The following is an 18,252-nucleotide window of genomic DNA, read 5'->3' as shown; positions in this document are numbered from 1 at the left end:
TGACGAAACTGAATATCCTACCCTCCTTATCTTTCTTTTTGGCAATAAAAGCTCCAGCAATCTCCCCGTATTCTCTAAAAAAGTTTGCCAAATCCCAAGGGCGGCATCCTTGAGGGATATTGGAGACAAAGAACTTGGTAATATCCGACTTGTGGCCAGCATTCTTCCCTCTGCCACAGCGACTATTGTTCTGCACCTCCCAAGACTCGTCATCAACCTCCATGAAAACGAAGACTGCCGGAACCTGAACCCGAAAAGCGAATGGAAGTATCGAACGACCGGAATAGAGAAGAAGGTACGAATAACCCCCAACCGAAGTGACAGTCAGGTAACCTCGTCCGCTATCCCAATGTTCTCCCCTTCGTCGAGCTACCGGCGTTCAGGAAACCACGAACACAAGCCAAGACACAACAACTAACCGAAACATTTAACGGATATTTTCTGTACCATTGGTTAACCAAAATTAACTAAACCGAAACATTTAAATCTTCATATATTTCTAGCTTTTATACATCCATTTCATGTTTTATACTTCCATTTCATGTGTTTATACCTCCAATTTATTTATTTATACATTCAATTCATGTATTTATACCCCCATTACATGTGATTCTAAACAAAAGTTTTAGCCAATGTATGGTTTGGTTATCAACCGAAATTAACGAACCAGACCAAAAACCGACAAATTAACCGAATAAACCAAACCGATTAGCCGGTGACTTTGGTTACGGTTACTGTAACACCCCGTGTTTCGAAAGTCAAAGTCAAAGTCAAGATTGAAGTTAAAGGAAGAAAAGATTGCTAATTACGATCTGTCTCTCCTTGCTCAATTCCTGTTTCGACTTCTTTGACTTGAAGATAGTCTTTTTATGCTTTTACGTTAGTTGTATTATGTGGAGTAAATATTACTAATCTAGGTTTATCGATATTTGTCGCATGTTTTATCGCTTTATCGCTATCGCGCTCGCAACTCGAATTACGTGTTCTGGATATTGTTTTACGTGTGTGTGTGTGTGCCTTTATGTGTTACTTGTGCATGTTTATTTATGTTATGTTATGGTGGGTAATCGAAATGCAATCGCAATCGAATCGCAATCGCTAAACGCAAGTGAATTAGGATGATTATATGTTAGATATAGTAGTTGGGATTAAAAGTAATTTGAATGGAAAACTCTATCACATCGCAACGCTCGACACGCGAATCGAAACCGCAAAATTCGCTGCGCCGTGCACCTCGAATCGAGTGGTCAGCCGACCGAGCTGCCACCCGATCGGGCTGCCACTCAAAACAATGCCTACAGGAATTGATTAGATCCTTTACTTGAGTTAGGTATTTGATCCCTGTGCACCAAAACAATGCCTACAGGAATTGATTAGGTCCTTTACTTGAGTTAGGTATTCGATCTATGTGCAACAAAACAAGGCCTACAAGAATTGATTAGGTCCTTTACTTGAGTTAGGTATTCGATCCATGTGCACGTTTTTTATTCTTCTTCTTTTCCTTTATTTTTTCTTATATTTTTTAGTCTAAATTACTTTATTAAATACTTAGGTGGTCACGTGCAGGTAAAAAAATTGAATTCGTGTTTTATGATAATCGTTTTACAACTCAAAATTTTTTTGACTTCCGCTTCTTTTATCCTACGTTTTCTACTCAATTTCATACGCTTCTCTTTAATTGCCTAGCCAGATGGACTTCACAACCATAATTTGGTTCGCAACATTGGTTTGAAGTTTGCAAATGTGCCTGTTAACATGTTCATGTCATTGTAAGACCTTGCGCGTTGCACTAGAGGTAATTACCAATTGGGGTATTTCGTTTAAAATATTTTTTTTTAAATTTATAAATCCGTAATGTATGAGGCATAATATGGTTTTAATATGTTTTCTTATCTGTACCTAAAGACGTTAATGTCATTGTCGCAACAACGAAGTTCGCAAACACGTCGCTAAACAAGGTCCCACCGCAACTTTGATCCAACCGCATTGCTTTCATATATTACATTGAGTTAAATTGAATATGTTGAAACACGCATTCTTACATGGTTAACGCATTACATAGTGCTTGGACTAATTCATACGATGTTTGCAACTGGCCCGCGGCGCATTGCCCACGGGTCATGTTACTAGTTAAATATAAAAACAGAACACATTACACTTTGCCCTTAAGATACAAAATCTAGGAAAAAATATATAAATGTGATCAACTACAACAATAACAAAAGTGAAGAATGGAAAACACTTTCAAACCACTAACAAGTGAGTTTTTTTATAAAATGTAGTTGGAAAACTTATTTATCAAAATGTGTAGTTAGGAAAGAAAAAAAAAAAACTATTCAAAATAGATTAAAACAAATCTTTCTATACTAATAAATGAAAATCTTTTTTGGACACGTGTGTGTCACTTCCTGATGTTTTCTCACATTATTTTCCTATTTATCTCATATTAAATAATAATAATAATAATAATAATAATAATAATTTTAAACAAAAATATTAGATAAGAATAAATATATAGATAAGGATAAACATTTGTTTTAATTAAAATCGTATTAAATAATAATAATAATAATAATAATAATAATAATAATAACAATAATAATAATAATAATAATTTTAAACAAAAATTTAGATAAGAATATAAACGTTTATTTTTTTATGATCATCTTAAATAATAATAATAATAATAATAATAATAATTTTAAACAAAAAATTAGTGAAGAATACATATTTAACAAAGTAAAATGTTATAATAAGTAAATAATACATTAAAGTTTATTTTTAAAAGATAAATCTTGATGACGGTATGTATTAACATATGACATTATATGTTATTAAATACGTGCAATATATGAGTTTTATATATATATATATATATATATATATATATATATTTATTATTTATTAAATTACATTTATGAAAATAAAAGAAAAGTAAAATGTTATAATAAGTAAATAGTATATCTATGTTCATTTCTAAAAGATAAATCTTGATAACTGTTTGTATTAACATATGACATTATATTTTATTCAACATGTGCAATATACGATTTTTTTAAAAAATATATCGTTTTATCATTTATTATATAAAATCATATTTATGCAACCCGTGTAATAAACGTGATTTTAACCTAGTAAGTAAATAAAAAAACTCTTCGTTCAATTGCCCCCTCCAATTACAAAAGTGATGATCCAATTTCATGGAATCAACAAAGAATTGCCCTGCCATGCCTTCTATTCTAAATCGATTTTAATCAACAAAGTGTTGTCTGAATCCATTCTTTTAGACTAGTTACGAGGTTCAACAAAGGTTTGATTTTATAGGGTTTCTTCGTGTTCGATTCTATTTGGTCAATGAGGTAAAATGTAACACTCCAATTTTTAAAAAGAATAAGTTATGGAATGCGCTTAAATGAGTTATGAATAAAAAGCCAATACTTGGGCTTATTACACAGCAAGCTCATGAAGGGCAAATGGTAAAGTGAGGAAACCATAATGCGGAAATGAGGCGAGAGAAGGTAGAGAGAGAAACCATGAAACGAACTCTAGATCTCACGGGTTGTGTGTTTTACCTTGAGGATTGATGGTATCAAGTCGGTTTGTTCGTTTAGGATTGAAGCTACCTGGTTTCTCGTGAGTTCTCACTGGTTTTGAAGGGTTTGCAGCCTTTGGTAAGGCTTTTACAACAAAAAAAAGGTAAGAATCGCATTAAAGTTTACATATTTTTATGTTCGATGCATGGAATGATTCTAATGCGTTTCCAACGAAAAATTTAGGACCTTGATGTCGAACAGAGCGACATTACATCACAACCACCATTTGATCACATCCCCCATTGTTGCAATCTAGGGTTTTTAGGTACTTTTTGCCACTGTTGTATATCCCTGATGAAATGTACTAGTTAGCCAAATATCTGGTCAGCAAAATATTAATATAGTGAAATGTATGTTGTGGAGTTGATATGTTGCCCGAATGAAAAGTTACATTTCGTTGGCATATTCACCAACAAAAAGTCCTACATTTCGCTGGGTGTAGGAACAAAATGCTGACACGATTTATATGAGTCGTTGACCATTTGTCTAAGCGTTTAGGGTTAAATTGTATGTTGCCAACAGTTTAGATGCCCAAGTTTACAATTTTCACTATTTTGGGTTGATATGCATGTTCCATTATATGACTTCTTTAATTAGTTGTTATGTATTTTAATTACCTTATACATTATATGACTTCTTTAATTAGTTGTTACATATTTTAATTGCGGTTATACAATTGACGTTTTAGTTAAAGTTTAATGTTGAATGTTTGATGATTAATGGTAATTGATTGATGGCTAGTTATATATATATATGGAACCCATTAAGTGGGAGTTACTTCTCAAATCATTCTTAGCCCTTAGATCTTGCTGAAATGAAATCCTGTCCGTTTAAACTCTCTTTCTTTAACCGCTGTCACAAAAGTTACGCTCGGTTTCTTTGGCTTTCATCCCCATGTTCCCACGTATGGTTCCTAGGGTTGTGGGCAGTTTGTTTCTGTCGGTTCACCCCACTATCCTTTTTCTCCTCCTAAATCATTGGTACTACAACCGCACCTCCTGTAGGTTATTTATAGATCGTCCCCAAACCTTCCATTCCCATTCTCAGATTTACATTCTTCAATTATTCCCCGCTATTCAAAATACATCCAACTTTACGAGCCAGTGGAGTAGTTCGATTTCATCAACAATCCATTGGAGGAGCCGTACCAACAACCGATTGGTAAACCCTTACCTATTTTCTCATCTTCTCCGTTCAATCTCCGGTTGGTTTCCGTTATAATACAAATCACCAAACAAACAAACAAACCCTTCCTTTCATCTCTCCAGCGACAAATAAACCAACATGGGCAGTTCCATATGAAGCCGGTAATGATCGCTATTTCACTCTGATCATCAGTTACCGTTCGTTTAAAACCCTAACACTGTTAATTTTCAATTTTTATTTGTTTTGTTTGCAGCGTTGGAAGATGAAATTGCAGAGAGAACATCTAATTGTTGAAGTTTCATCTCATCTCACCTCTATAGATGTAATGATCTGCTTTTATCATGTATATTCGAATTCATATTAGGTTGAATTTTTCTTTTCATATGTGTGATTCTGAATGTTTAGAAATGAGATAACCAGATAATCATTGCCAATTTCTTTTCAAGGACACCACCGCCTCCCAACTGTGAGATCGAACAAAGGTACTCCAATTGATTTCAAGGTTTTTTTTTTTTTTTTGGGGGGGGGGGGGGGGGGGGTGGGGGGGTTGCTCTGTATTGCAGAATTTGGGATCACATTGGATCTAAATGTTGTCATGAAAATGTTTTTTTTTTCTGTTATGCTATTTTTTTTATGAGATTTGAGTAGTGAGCTGATTGTTGTTCTTTAATGTTAATCGCAATCACATAAATTAGTGCTTTTAAATGTGTTTGACAGTTAAGGTTACATCTACAACAGTATCACCTAGCCCTTGAATTCAAGATGGGATTTTATGGTCATCAAAGGAGGTACCGTGCATAGAAGAATTCCCCTTGTCTGTAGCCAACCCATGTGGACGAACCAAGGTATCAAACATTTCGTATTGCTTTTAATATTCTTGAAATGATCCATTCCATGTAAAATGGGATATTTGAAAACATTTCTATGCATAAAGCTGTGTTTGAATGATTATTTTCATACCTGTTGCAACAAAACTTATTATTATCTATGGCCCCTTTTATTTTCAATAAATAGTGTTTTCATATTTAAGTGTTTCTGTAGAATCCCTTATATATTCGTATTAAGTATGAGACTAATCATTATAATACATCCAACTCATGATTGAGGATATTTTTTGTGATATACATATCCTTTGGATTCTGGATGGAAAAATATAATGTTACTGTATGTCAACCTAGTGGGGGCACATCTAAGTGGATATGTTGGTGAAGATCCTCTTGCAATAAAAAATAATCTTATGCCTTTTGTCCAGAATCGCCGTTGACAGGGTTCTGCACTCAAAAGTATTCTCAACCAAAGATGGAACATGGGTGTGTATTTGCTTCCAAAATTTTGTTTTTGATTCATTCTTAATGTTGATAGTGCAATTTGTTTGTTTATATTGTTTTTATCTGTTTCTAAATAAATTTCAGGTACGTGATTACATATATGTTGCAGATTTTAGCTAATGGGCATGCATTTAAAAAAAGGGTAATTGAACGGTACCCCCGATCGCGGGAGGGTTCTCCCTCCCGAGCACGATAGCCCCATACCTAACTGGCGGTGAATCCCCAGCCATCGAGTGGACCATAGGTTTTTTGGTAATCGACCGGAGTAGAACCCGGGTCCCCACGATTTGTGTGGGTGAGGCTGGCTACTGGGCTGACACCCAGTGGTTATATGGCTACATTTAGAAAACTCACAGTCCTGAAATAGATATGTATTCTTTTGTCATGTTTGATTATTTCATATATATTATATTAATATTTACTAGACACAATTACAAATAATCACAACTATGTGGCAAATTGTAGTTAATTAAATGATATGCATGTCATTATTTTGGATTTTGCTGCCATGAGGATAAAAAATAAGAAGAATCTACTTCTATCTTATTTACGATATTTTTAATATAAAATTTTAAATGGGCCAAACATTGGAGCAACTGTAAGGTTATTAGTATGAGACCTGGAGGTCATGGGCTTGACTCATGGAAAGTGCAAAATTTTTGATTTCTCGTCGAAAATTTTAAAGGATCCCTCAATTATTGTCTAAATATTTATACAATATATAAATTGGGTCCCATGACTTTCTGCCCCCCGAAACTGTTGGTCAAGCTCCGCCACTGATTATAAAGTAGTTTTAGATACAGTGATTGACTCAGATGGATGGCCAAGAAGTAAGAACCGGTGATCTTTGTTACTTTGACAATGAAGGATTCCTGTTCGTTATGGATCGGTTGAAAGAGCTGATCAAGTATAAAGGTTACTAGGTATGTTTTATGCATTCATACATTTGTAGCTAAAATAGGTGGCATACACAGGCGGGTCATGTAAGTTGGGTAACGGGTCATACGGGCCAGGCCCGTTGTGTTGACTCGTGGCACCTTTTTGGCCAAAAATTTTTTTATCTTCTAAAAAAAAGTGTCAATGTGTTCACAAAATATTGTCTCACTAATATCCCAATGTTAGATAAAATTATGGGATAATACTATAAAAACATACCTTCTCATTTTACACGATTACTTACTGAAATATATATCAATGATTTTACGAAACTAATTAAATTGCATGTAGGTACCACCAGCCGAATTGGAACACATTTATACAACCGCATCAATCTGCAGTGATTCCGTATGCATTTCACCTTTTAATCAGAAGTCGCAATTTCATCTTAATTCAGATTTAAACATGTACATGGGTTAAATTGTTACACGGGTGATGGATAGGCCAATCACTATATAGCCAAATATGTGGATCGAGTTTAATATAGAGTTTCTTGAATATCTTTTTTCGACAATAATCCCTTAATCCCTCTTTTGTATATAGTTTTTTCTATTCTTTGATTGTATTTAAATGTTTCAATGTTGGGTATAAAATTTCGTTGTGTTTTTATTCTTTTATATTTAAATAAAGATGGTTATGAAATTAAACTTCCCGACTAGCGGACGGGTATAAAACTAAAAAGTTATATGAAAAGGGTCAAGTTAAATGAGCTGTGCTTTTATCTTAAACATAAACTATTTTGGTTTAGAATCCAAAGAAAGATAATTTTGCCATTAATACATTAAAATACCCGTCTATCGGATTATGACATTTCTCAGTCTCCCCTAAGAAACGATCCCAAAGATACACCAAATTTGTCAGATGCGGACCAGACGACAACTCAGCAAGAAGAAAATATGTCATCGGTAATTGTTTTTACATCTAAACAACCTTTGTGTATATACTTTATATTCCTTCCACTCAAATTTGTGTAACAACTTTAGGTGGTTGATAATTTGGAACATGAGGTCGACGCTGACATTTCTAAATGTTACCAGGTAGATGATGCTAGATGTACACTAAATTCATCAGATGTCCACAATCCAACAAGTCAGCAAGAATTTGTATTTGTTTTTACATGTAAACAAACTTTATATCTATACTTTGTATTCCTTACTCTCATACTTAACTTTCAGATTGTTGTTGATGTGAACCATCAGGTTGCCTCAGTAGACGTAGACGATGTAAAAAATACACCAAATTTGACAAATGGGCACCATGCATCAACTCAACAAGTCGAAAAGAGGCTATCTTTGAGGTTGAAGAGGACGATCCAAAAGCCGAAAAAATTGAGGCAATAAACCACGTTTGATTGTTTATAACACTTTCCCTCAGTGCTGCCTACCATTTACTTTTGCATTAAAATGACAGTATTTCATGTTTTATCTCTCTATCAGTTTTATTTTATACTGTTTGTGGTTGTACACTGTTCACGTAGGTTTTCCTTTTATAAATTAAAAATGGTGCTTTTGTTTATAATGTTGTTTAGACTTGTGTTCACCTAAAGTGGGTGTTTGGGATTGTTTATTTTGAGTTGCTTTTAAGTTTTTGACTTCTTAAAAGTTAATATGTCATTTTTTGTAGTGTTTGGATAATGTGTTTTGAGAATGCGTTTCAGTGGTTTGAAAAGAAGAAAAAGAAAAGTTAGATCGTTGTAATTTTTTCAAATAGGAGATGGAAAAGAGGAAAAGGAGAAGCAAACCAAAACACCATCAATATACATTATCTTTGTTTGTTACCTTAGCGTAACCCGTCCAACGGACGGGTATTAAACTAGTATTATTATAGGAATCTGTGAGTGTGACGTCATAGCAGGTCTTGATGTAGTCTTGTGTCCGTATAATATTTCCTGGCTATATGACTGATATTAACACGCATGATTGACGTGTAGTTGAATTAATACGTTTTCTTCAAATGTTTTAGTATTCATGTGCATTTATGCTTTATAGCAAGTTACTCGATATGGAGTTGAAGGCTATTAGATGATTATTTATTTATGTTTATTGATTGTTTTGTTTAAACTTGAGAGCTTGCCGTATTTGATGTAATGATATGACAATGTGAAAGGATATTTTTCAACATGAGACAATGCGTAGTGGTAAGGGTGAATAATGTCTCCACCCTTGGCGTTTTCCGCCATGTGGCAGTACAGTCAGCAAGGGACATTATTGGTCGTTTTTCTAAAATGGGTGTAGTGTCGATGTGGGTATTATGTTAAAAGGGTGTAGAGAATTAAATAAAAATAAAAAACCCAACAAAAAAAACTATTGGCCAAGAAAAAGGAAGATTAAATGTGATTGGTCCTTCAAATTTGGACATAGTGTTATTTAAAAAACGCCTAGGGGGAATTTTTATATCAATAACGCCCAATAATGCCCAGGGGGTGGGGAGGGGGCGTGTTTGGGCGTGATTGAGGGCAAATTTTGAAAAAATTACGCCCACTGCGCATGATCTGAGAAAGAAATGTGTTGGAAGATAGAGGAGAGATATTTCTGATAGGGTTCCTAAGAAGGATCTCCTTGGTTAGATCAACGTGATTTTCACATATGTTACTGAAAACTCATCATATTGGTTTGGTTTCTTTATCATGTCAATAATCCACAGGTGTATCAATGGTGGCTTCAGTGACATGAACTAGATGGATGGATACTTGCACACAATGGTGGAAAGCAATATGCAATGCGCCTTACAAATCGTGGGGTATTTTTAATAATGCACTTTAAGGCACTTATTTTTTATTAGGGTATATGGGGCGTCATCCGAGAAATGCAAACGGTGACTTGTCACCGGGCAGGAACACCGCTGCCAAACCCGGTGATGTTGAATGGGCGGGGATCATTCACCGCAGAAATCTTCTTTTATTGACAGTTGGGGACATCACGAATGGCTATAATGCCATTTCACTTAATAAAAAAATTACATTTTATTATTTAAACACAACCATTCACAGACCAAACAATATAAACCAAACACACAATAGATAAAAAAAAGTTGATGCCACCAAAAAAGGTTCTACAATCAGTCGAGGATCGGGTTCAAACCCGAGGGGACACATCTTGGACATGAGGCAACGCGGTTCGAGCGGTCGAAGATTCTATCCCCACTCGGGTATACACCACACCCTCAACTTTTTTACTCCTAAGCTTCACAACCGACTTTTTACACCTAACCTCAACCAAATTTTCCACCACAAATATTTTCACACCCACAAGTTCCAACAATGGCCGCATCCAATCGGTTCGAATTTTCCATGGAAGCGCAAACTGGATTCGACCCGTTTGTATACAGGAGCCCACCAATTCAATCACCACAAGAGAATGTTGAACGCTCGCTACCGATTTACAACGACACCAACTAAGAAGTTGTGTCCAAAACACAAGAACAACGTAATTTGGATGGAGATGAAGATCTTGACGAAGACAAATATGAAGATGAAGATGAAAATGTTTGTGGAACAAATGAACGGAGAAGCAAGGGAGGAAAGATGGAGTAGTAGGTGTGACGATCTTAACTTCATGAAAACGGCCAAGATTGGACGAAAAAACAAGAGGCATTAGCAAAGAGTTCTTCGTTCGTTAAATTAGGAACAAGGCAGTCAACAAAAACGTGAAGGTTTTTGGATCGAGACAAATTCTTGACCGTTACAACGAGACAGTTGGCAGAAGCACCCGAATAGTTGATCAAGTATTTGAACGGGTAAATTGAACAACTTCAAAGGCCTTTGTGGCATCAAGCGGTATAATTTTTTTAGCTTTATATATTTGTTTATTTTTATTTATATCTTTAACTTCTTATTTGTTATATTCTTTATCTTTGTTTATATCTTTAGGTTTACATTTCTTATAATATATAAAATCATTTATGGAGTAGCGGGTGTGACGATCTTTACGTCATGAAAATGAAAATGGGCTTAGTTATTTCCAATCAAAATATTGAATCGAATTCGAGAAACTACCGGATTCGGATAACTACCATACGGGTACACCTAGAACTAAATTCACTAGTTCTATACCGAACATAAACGAAAACCCAGCACCATAAAGACTACAAAGGAAAGATAAGATAGCCGCCACAACGTCTGTGTTGGCTGACAAGTTCGAAGAGTACACAATTAGAAAATATATAATTAGCCATGTAATTTCTAGTTTGTAGTTATGTTTTATGTTTTAATTAATTATTATGAATAATTTTTAAAAATAAAAAAATAAACGAACTACTCCAACAGGTGGAGAGGAAAGGAAAATACAGTTGAATAAACCCAAATGATTTACAACATAAATAAAAATAATAATAATAATAATGTGGGATTCAGTTTATGGGTGGTGATATAACAGGATGGTCGGCAAGGTGACTGTTAATCACCATTACGTCGAACGAGACCTTATCACATGGAGTCGTCATTATCCCACTAAATCATTATTAAATTAAAAAACATAAAAAAAATGTGAGTTCATCGGAAAGACTAAAACTTTTCTAATCACAAACATTCATTTGAACTATGCAATTGATCATCATCTGAACTCCTCAAAATCATCAACAATTAAATCAAAAACCATAAATTTATTTAAAAAAATAAAAATAAAAATCTATTTCTCATCGGCATCAAAAATTCAAAATGAATGTGGCCTCATTGAGGAGATTAACAACATTTATTTATTCAGACATATGCTTGTCATTAATTTGAATTTAATCATCGGCCATTAAAAAAAATCAAAATTAATTAGCAAAAATTTTTTAAAAAATGAAAAACAAAGGGGGTGAGTATATGGGTTGGCTCTCAGACAAATGCCTCGATTCGTCTTCATAATGAATGGAATGGATATTACATCAGACTCGTCATCTATTGAAATCATCATTGAGAAACCCACACTTAATCTCCATAAATAAATAATATATATATATATATTGAAAGTTCAGACATCCAAGGAAGGAAGGAGCAAGACAGCACAAGCTCTCAAGCCTGGCGAAGGCGAAAGCTCTTAGTCGGCCACTGCGAATGTTTCTGAGAAACAAGCCTTAAGATTATCATCACCAGTTTCTTACACATGAAAAACAAATAAAAATAAAATTGAAAAATATATATATATACACATTAAAAAAAAAAGAGGAGGATCTCAGATATCAAAGGAAGGAAGGATGGAGCAACACTCAAGCCTGGCGAAGGTTGGATGGTGAATGGTTGTTTGGATGGATTAAAAGTACAAGAACAATGGTGGTGTTATATAGACAGGGGTTTTGAGAATTAGGGTTTGTTGGAATATTCACGCCGCCGATTTTTTGTTACGGGTGACTACGGCAAAAATATGTTAAAAGTAGGGTTAAGAAGCTAAGTGAAAGTGTTGAGGCCATCCGTAGTCATAAAGCCCCTTGTGTGGCGTTATGCGACACGTGTCGTGCCACATCACACAGGGGCTTTGTGCGGCGTTATATCACTAGAGTCCGTAGTCATAAAGCCTACCTATCATTACCTAATTATTAATTTTCAATTTTATTAATTAATTAAAAAAACACTTGCTTTTTTTTATTGGTCCATTTTTGAAATCCCCTCCCCCATCAGGCGTCATATATATAACACCACCCACTTTTTTTTGTCTCATAAAGCCCCTCGTACTGGTGTGTGGGGCTTTATAGGGGCTTTATGAGGGCATATAACGCCCCACTACACATACTCTGATAAAGAAATCAAAGGAACAAGTTAATTTTGTCAAAGAGAATAAAAAGATTATGCACATGCTATTTCCTAATATTATTTTTTAAACGTCTGTATTTTTTTTATACGTCGTTTGTTTTTAAAAAAAATTATACCATAAAATCGAGCGTCTTTTTATATTTAATATGAGAAAACCAAGTTGCGTATTACACAATGGACATAACATAAAACACAATGAGTATCAAACTAAAAACGCAATGGAAAGTAGACTAAAAAATACAATCAATGATAACAGATAAAAGACACAGTGGACATAAAGTAAAACACAATGACTATTAAACTAAAAACACAATGGAAAGTAGACAAAAAACACAATCGATGACAGCAGATAAAAGACACAGTTGACATAACGTTAAACACAATGAGTATCAAACTAAAAACACAATGGAATGTAGACTAAAAACGCTATTGATGACGACAGATAAATGACACAATTACTTAGAGCAAATAAAAGACACAATGGACAACACACTAAAATACAATAGAAAACAGACTAATACACAATAAACAATAAATTAAAACACAATGGATAGCAGAATAAACACAATGACCAGAACCTATAACACAATATATAGAGTACCCAAATATAACACAATCTTTATTGTGTCATAAATTGTGTTATAAGTTTTGATAAAAACGCAGTAGCGTGAACCCAAATTAACATTGTGTTATAAGTTTTGATAATAACACAATGTATAGAAGTTCTAGTAAAAACGTAATCAAGAAAACCCAGTTAAAAGACACAATGATCTGAACCTTTAACACAATGAAAAAAAAACCAGTAAAGATAATTTTTTTATTTTATTTTTATATAGCAATATAATACTCATATTAAAGATAAAAAACGGTTGTTTCTATGGTGAACTTTTTTTTTTTTAAAAAAAATGTCGTATGAAAAAGTTATGGACGTTTTAAATTGATATGAGGAATTGACATGTGTCTTGCATGTGGAGAGAGAAAGTAAATAAATGTATGATTCCTTCTATACCCTTCCATTATCTTCTTTTATTTAAAACTAATCTCAACCCTCCAAATATTAGATCAATGGACCAAAATTTTTCTTACCCTTCTTATTTATTTTTCCTTTGTATTTGATCTTAATCCGTTAAAAGTAAATTATTTTTACGAAAATCATATTATGGCCCTTTTTACTTTATCATACGGCGTTTAATTTTTTTAGGGTAAATTACACTTTTCGTCCTTTATGTTTGTATCAGATTGCAATGGATAACCTTGAACTTTAATAATTACAGTCTCGGTCCTTTATTTGAAAAAGTTATTACACTCTACGTCCTTTAGCACCAACCAAATTAAAATTTTCAGTTAAGTATGGCATGTGCCTTGCACATGAGGGCATTTACGTGTTTTTACCACAATCTATTTAAATTGTCAACTTTATCATTTCTCTAACCATACATCAGCCTTATCATTTTTCTCTTCTCTCTCTCTAGAAAACGTTTGGCACCCACCTACCACCACCTACAAATCTCCCCAACTCGTCTCCCCTCCAAATCTCCCCAACCTCCAATTGACAAATTTCTGAAGGTAATCGACATTTCTGAAGCGTTCACTGTCGAACGTTTGTTTGGAGAAGATGAAGGTAATCGACAAATTTTTGAAGCAAGTTTCAGAAACACCACCGGATTTCTAGGGCCATGGGTTCCATCACTGTTTCTTCGTTGCCGGTGCTCTGAAACCGATAGGTTTCCTCTCCTCTCCCATGACTCTCTTTCTATCTCTCTAGTACCGGAGCTGGTGATTCCATGTGCGGCGGTGGCCGGTGGTGAGCCCGTTGTGGCAGTCGCAACCACGCTGGCTGGTGATTCCATGGTGCGGCGGTGGTCGTGATGAGCTGTCACACCCCGATTTCCACGTGTCTCACCGGTGGGCCCGGTGGGGGATTACCGTGACGATGTTGGCAATAATATAGTCAAACCACACAATTATATAATGCACAGCGGAAGCTTAAAGATAAATATATAAATTTCAACCTCTGGTTGTAATATCAAATGTATTACAGAAGTTGAATATATCCACAGCGGATCGTAAGTAAACATAAAATATTGTTCCATCAGATACTGCAATCAAGCTTGCGAGACTTATCACGACGCTAGGGAGCTAATACCAGCCAATTTACGTTTAGGTACCTGCACTTAATCTTTTTGGGGAAAATACGTCAGTTTACACTGGTAAATACATTCAACTGACACATTTGAAAATGTTTATTAAAATTGATTTGAATGCACAAGGCACAAACTCTTTTATAACTTGGGAAAATTATAATAAAATCTTGTGAACGTTTTACATGTTCTTTTATGCGTTCAGTAGCCCGGGTCGTACCGGGTTAAAGATTTATAGACACACCACGTTTGCGTAAAACCGTAGTATAAAAACCAACGGCTACGTCTTTTAATTTAATGTCGACACTTTATACCGGGTGTACGCCTACACCGGGATGTCGATGGTCGTGGCCATTTCGTAAAATGATGCCAAGGATATCCGGGACAACGGTCATTAAACCCCCCAAAGGCTTATAAGCAACAAAACTGTTTAAATGAGCCGATCATATTATTTAATTAACCACCTAAGCGATGGAAGAATATAATGCTCAATCAAGCGGTATTAATATACCATAACCCAAGCACATATAGGGGAAATAAGTTAAAGTATTTACCTTTGCAAGTATATTTCCTTAATTTGGATTAAATCACCGATAGCTTTTACTGGGGCTCCTAATCTGGAACGAAGGTTTTAATTAACCTCTTAGAATCCTAACGAGTCGTTAAAATGGCCGTAGCCTAGACCGGTTGGTTCCGATATATATAGGTATGGTTTAATCGCGCGAGAAGGCGAAAACCGAGAATGGAGTGTGATTCTGACCCAACAAGTTCAGAGACTTGTTTTATATGGGTTAATGGTTCACACTCTGGATTTTGGGGTTCAAATAATATAATTTGACCCGTATCGGCTAATTTATGAAAACTAGTTTCATAAGCCGAACCGTGCGCGCGATAGGCGAAACGGTTAACCATGGGAGTCGTACGCTTATTTCCTAAGTCAATATGCCTTAAACGGGTTGTGGTATCAGTAGGATACCTCCCGTGACGCCCGTAACGAGTTTAAGTTAATATTATGCCCCGTAGGGGTTTTTCGGTCATTTTAAAGACTTTAAAAGGGCTTTTCGAGTTCTACAGGAAATCTGAGTTTCCCGAACAGCTTATAAAGCTTAAAATACTTTATTTATTATTTAAAAACCAGTAGCAACTGGAATCGGGTCAAAAGACCTTGTAGAACTCATGTTTTGGCCGAAAAGGGCATATTCGGTATTTACCGAACCGTAGCCATAACCGCAGGTGATGAGCGAGGTAAAAATTATTAAAAATCTTTAAAATTCCCAAAATATTATTTTAATACAGTGGGTAAAAGTTTTGGTGACGAAATCTTGGTTTAGATGGTCGTCATGCTAATTGCGCCGTTAATTACTAAAGTTTACTTTAATTGCGCTTTTTAGCATAACTCTCATTCTAGACCTCGGATTGACGTGAAACTTTAAGGACATGCTTATAATTTAATAAGCAAGGTTATGGTCCGTTCACGTGTCCGAAATACTCGTTTTATTTTATAAAGGCCGTTACGGTCAACTTTTAGGCGAATGACGGAAATGCGCAAAAGACTCGGATAACTCATGAACCGATCACAGAGGTTTATATCAACATGTGACCTGGTCCTAAGAGAGTCCTAAGGTATATTTATACCTCACTAAAACGGGTCAGAAGTGAAGTCAAAGCAAAAGTCAAACTTTTGCGACATTCGGCTCCGAACCGGTTCAATATAGCAAATGGTCGATTCAAACGAGCGCAAACAAGTTTATATACTTAATATCATGTTTTATAAGTGTCAAAACAAGTTTCATAACATATACATTACAGATTATGCATAAATCGCTAAAATAGCTTTCTGTTGACTTTTTAACCGCACGTTTGACTCGATATTTGACATAGTTAGAGTGGTGATCAGGGGGAACCTTTTTAGAGGTTTATTACCCACATAAATACCATCTCATAACCACTTTTGATTCGTCATAAGACTGAACCATTTGCAAGTTATTGTAATGACAACCGTTAGTTACGACGGTTGCGTTTATAGGCTAAAACTATGGAAATGTGAAACCACAAAGGGTTAGATCACTTACAGAAGTTTAAGGCAAGACTTAAGAACACAGAGGAACACTTTAGAGCTCTTGGAATGATCAGATGAATGAGTTTTGAGGTGTGTTCTAAGTTGTGAACAAGTATGCCTATTTATAGTGCAAACCAAGCTCCAAGATCATCACACATTGGTCTACAAGTGACCATGGATGATGGGCAGGTGGCCTAGAGTGTTATGGGTCAAGTGTAGGGTGCCCATGCCTCATTTATTGAGGTTTGATCGTTCACAATGCTCAAAAGGCAAGAAACTACAAAGTTTCTGCATCTGGGCACTTTACGCGACCCGCATGGGAGTTCCCATGCACTTTTACGCGGGTCGCCTAAAGTTCAAATATCAGGCGTGTAATTTAGGAGGCTCGCGGCCCGCCTACACTTAAGCCTAACCTTCACGCGGGTCGCGAGAGGTCTGTTTTTCAGATTTTTAAAATCTTTTGTCATGATTATCATAATCCGGTAATTAATAACGAAATCTTTCGTAATGATTTACCTGACCTTTCGGGTTTGAAGGGGTAACTTTGCGGTTTGGCCCTCGGTTATTTACCGATAGGGGCCTCGTGTTATATACCTGCATTATAAAGTCCCCGGTTAGTTTATTAATTATTTGGAAAGCCTTAACCTTCACTGTTGACGCTTTTAACCCTTCTCATACGAATTTGAGTATAACTCTTTCGTTTTAAGACGGAACTTCGTGGAATTTATACAGTATATTCTAGTGAGCGTATAACACTGTTACGAAGTCTTGGGAACGTTAAAGGGTCACTCAGAGGTAATATTAAACATGTTGACACAGTTAACCCCTGTAGCTCGTAATCTCTCACTTTCTTCCGCGTTTCGTTTCCGCACGATCTATGATTTATTCGTTTGAAGGTTCAAGCGTTATTTAGGGTTACTATACAGTATATTTACCCTTGTTGACATATATAACCCTCGAATTTATATACTTTCAAGGTTTGTCAAAATTGGTCCTTTATTTAATATCAATGCCACGCGTAAACAAATGACACGTGTTAACACATTATTGGACACAAAAATTCGAGGTGTTACATCCTCACCCCCTTAAAATAAATCTCGACCCGAGATTTACTCAAATAAATAGGGGTACTTTTCTTTCATTGTAGCTTCGACTTCCCACGTATATTCAGGACCTCTACGAGCATCCCATTTGACTTTCACAATCGGTACGTGCTTTCTGCGAAGCTTCTTTACCTGTCGATCCTCAATCGACAAAGGTTTTTCTATAAATTTTAAGCTCTCATCTATATGCACATCTGTGTGTGGAATCACCAACGATT

The 18,252-nt window shown here is 35.3% G+C and overlaps 1 long non-coding RNA gene, 3 other non-coding genes and 1 pseudogene across 13 annotated transcripts; 1 reads left to right on the top strand and 4 right to left on the bottom strand.

Moving 5' to 3' along the window:
• Window positions 1-4,467: 4,467 nt before the first annotated feature.
• LOC110910900 lies at window positions 4,468-8,521 on the top strand. 10 transcript variants are annotated; one of them, XR_002576566.2, is made up of 10 exons: window positions 4,474-4,900; window positions 4,993-5,061; window positions 5,160-5,221; window positions 5,457-5,584; window positions 5,992-6,049; window positions 6,152-6,990; window positions 7,295-7,351; window positions 7,822-7,908; window positions 8,041-8,122; window positions 8,203-8,521. It is a non-coding gene; the product is annotated as an uncharacterized LOC110910900 (long non-coding RNA). The 10 variants fall into 10 exon arrangements; XR_004881743.1 differs by having other exon boundaries at window positions 7,987-8,092; XR_002576564.2 differs by having other exon boundaries at window positions 7,987-8,106.
• A 2,825-nt stretch (window positions 8,522-11,346) lies between these two features.
• LOC118487887 lies at window positions 11,347-11,448 on the bottom strand. The gene has a single exon (XR_004882824.1). It is a non-coding gene; the product is annotated as a small nucleolar RNA Z43 (small nucleolar RNA).
• Window positions 11,449-11,487: 39 nt separating this feature from the next.
• On the bottom strand, window positions 11,488-11,566 carry LOC118487884 (annotated as a pseudogene).
• A 248-nt stretch (window positions 11,567-11,814) lies between these two features.
• Window positions 11,815-11,903, bottom strand: LOC118487903. Its single transcript, XR_004882838.1, has one exon. It is a non-coding gene; the product is annotated as a small nucleolar RNA SNOR75 (small nucleolar RNA).
• A 48-nt stretch (window positions 11,904-11,951) lies between these two features.
• Window positions 11,952-12,079, bottom strand: LOC118487779. Its single transcript, XR_004882722.1, has one exon. It is a non-coding gene; the product is annotated as a small nucleolar RNA SNORD14 (small nucleolar RNA).
• Window positions 12,080-18,252: the final 6,173 nt, after the last annotated feature.

This window comes from Helianthus annuus, chromosome 15, assembly GCF_002127325.2.
Source record: "Helianthus annuus cultivar XRQ/B chromosome 15, HanXRQr2.0-SUNRISE, whole genome shotgun sequence".
Classification (NCBI taxonomy): domain Eukaryota; kingdom Viridiplantae; phylum Streptophyta; class Magnoliopsida; order Asterales; family Asteraceae; genus Helianthus; species Helianthus annuus.
This window is presented reverse-complemented; position numbering and strand designations above follow the sequence as displayed.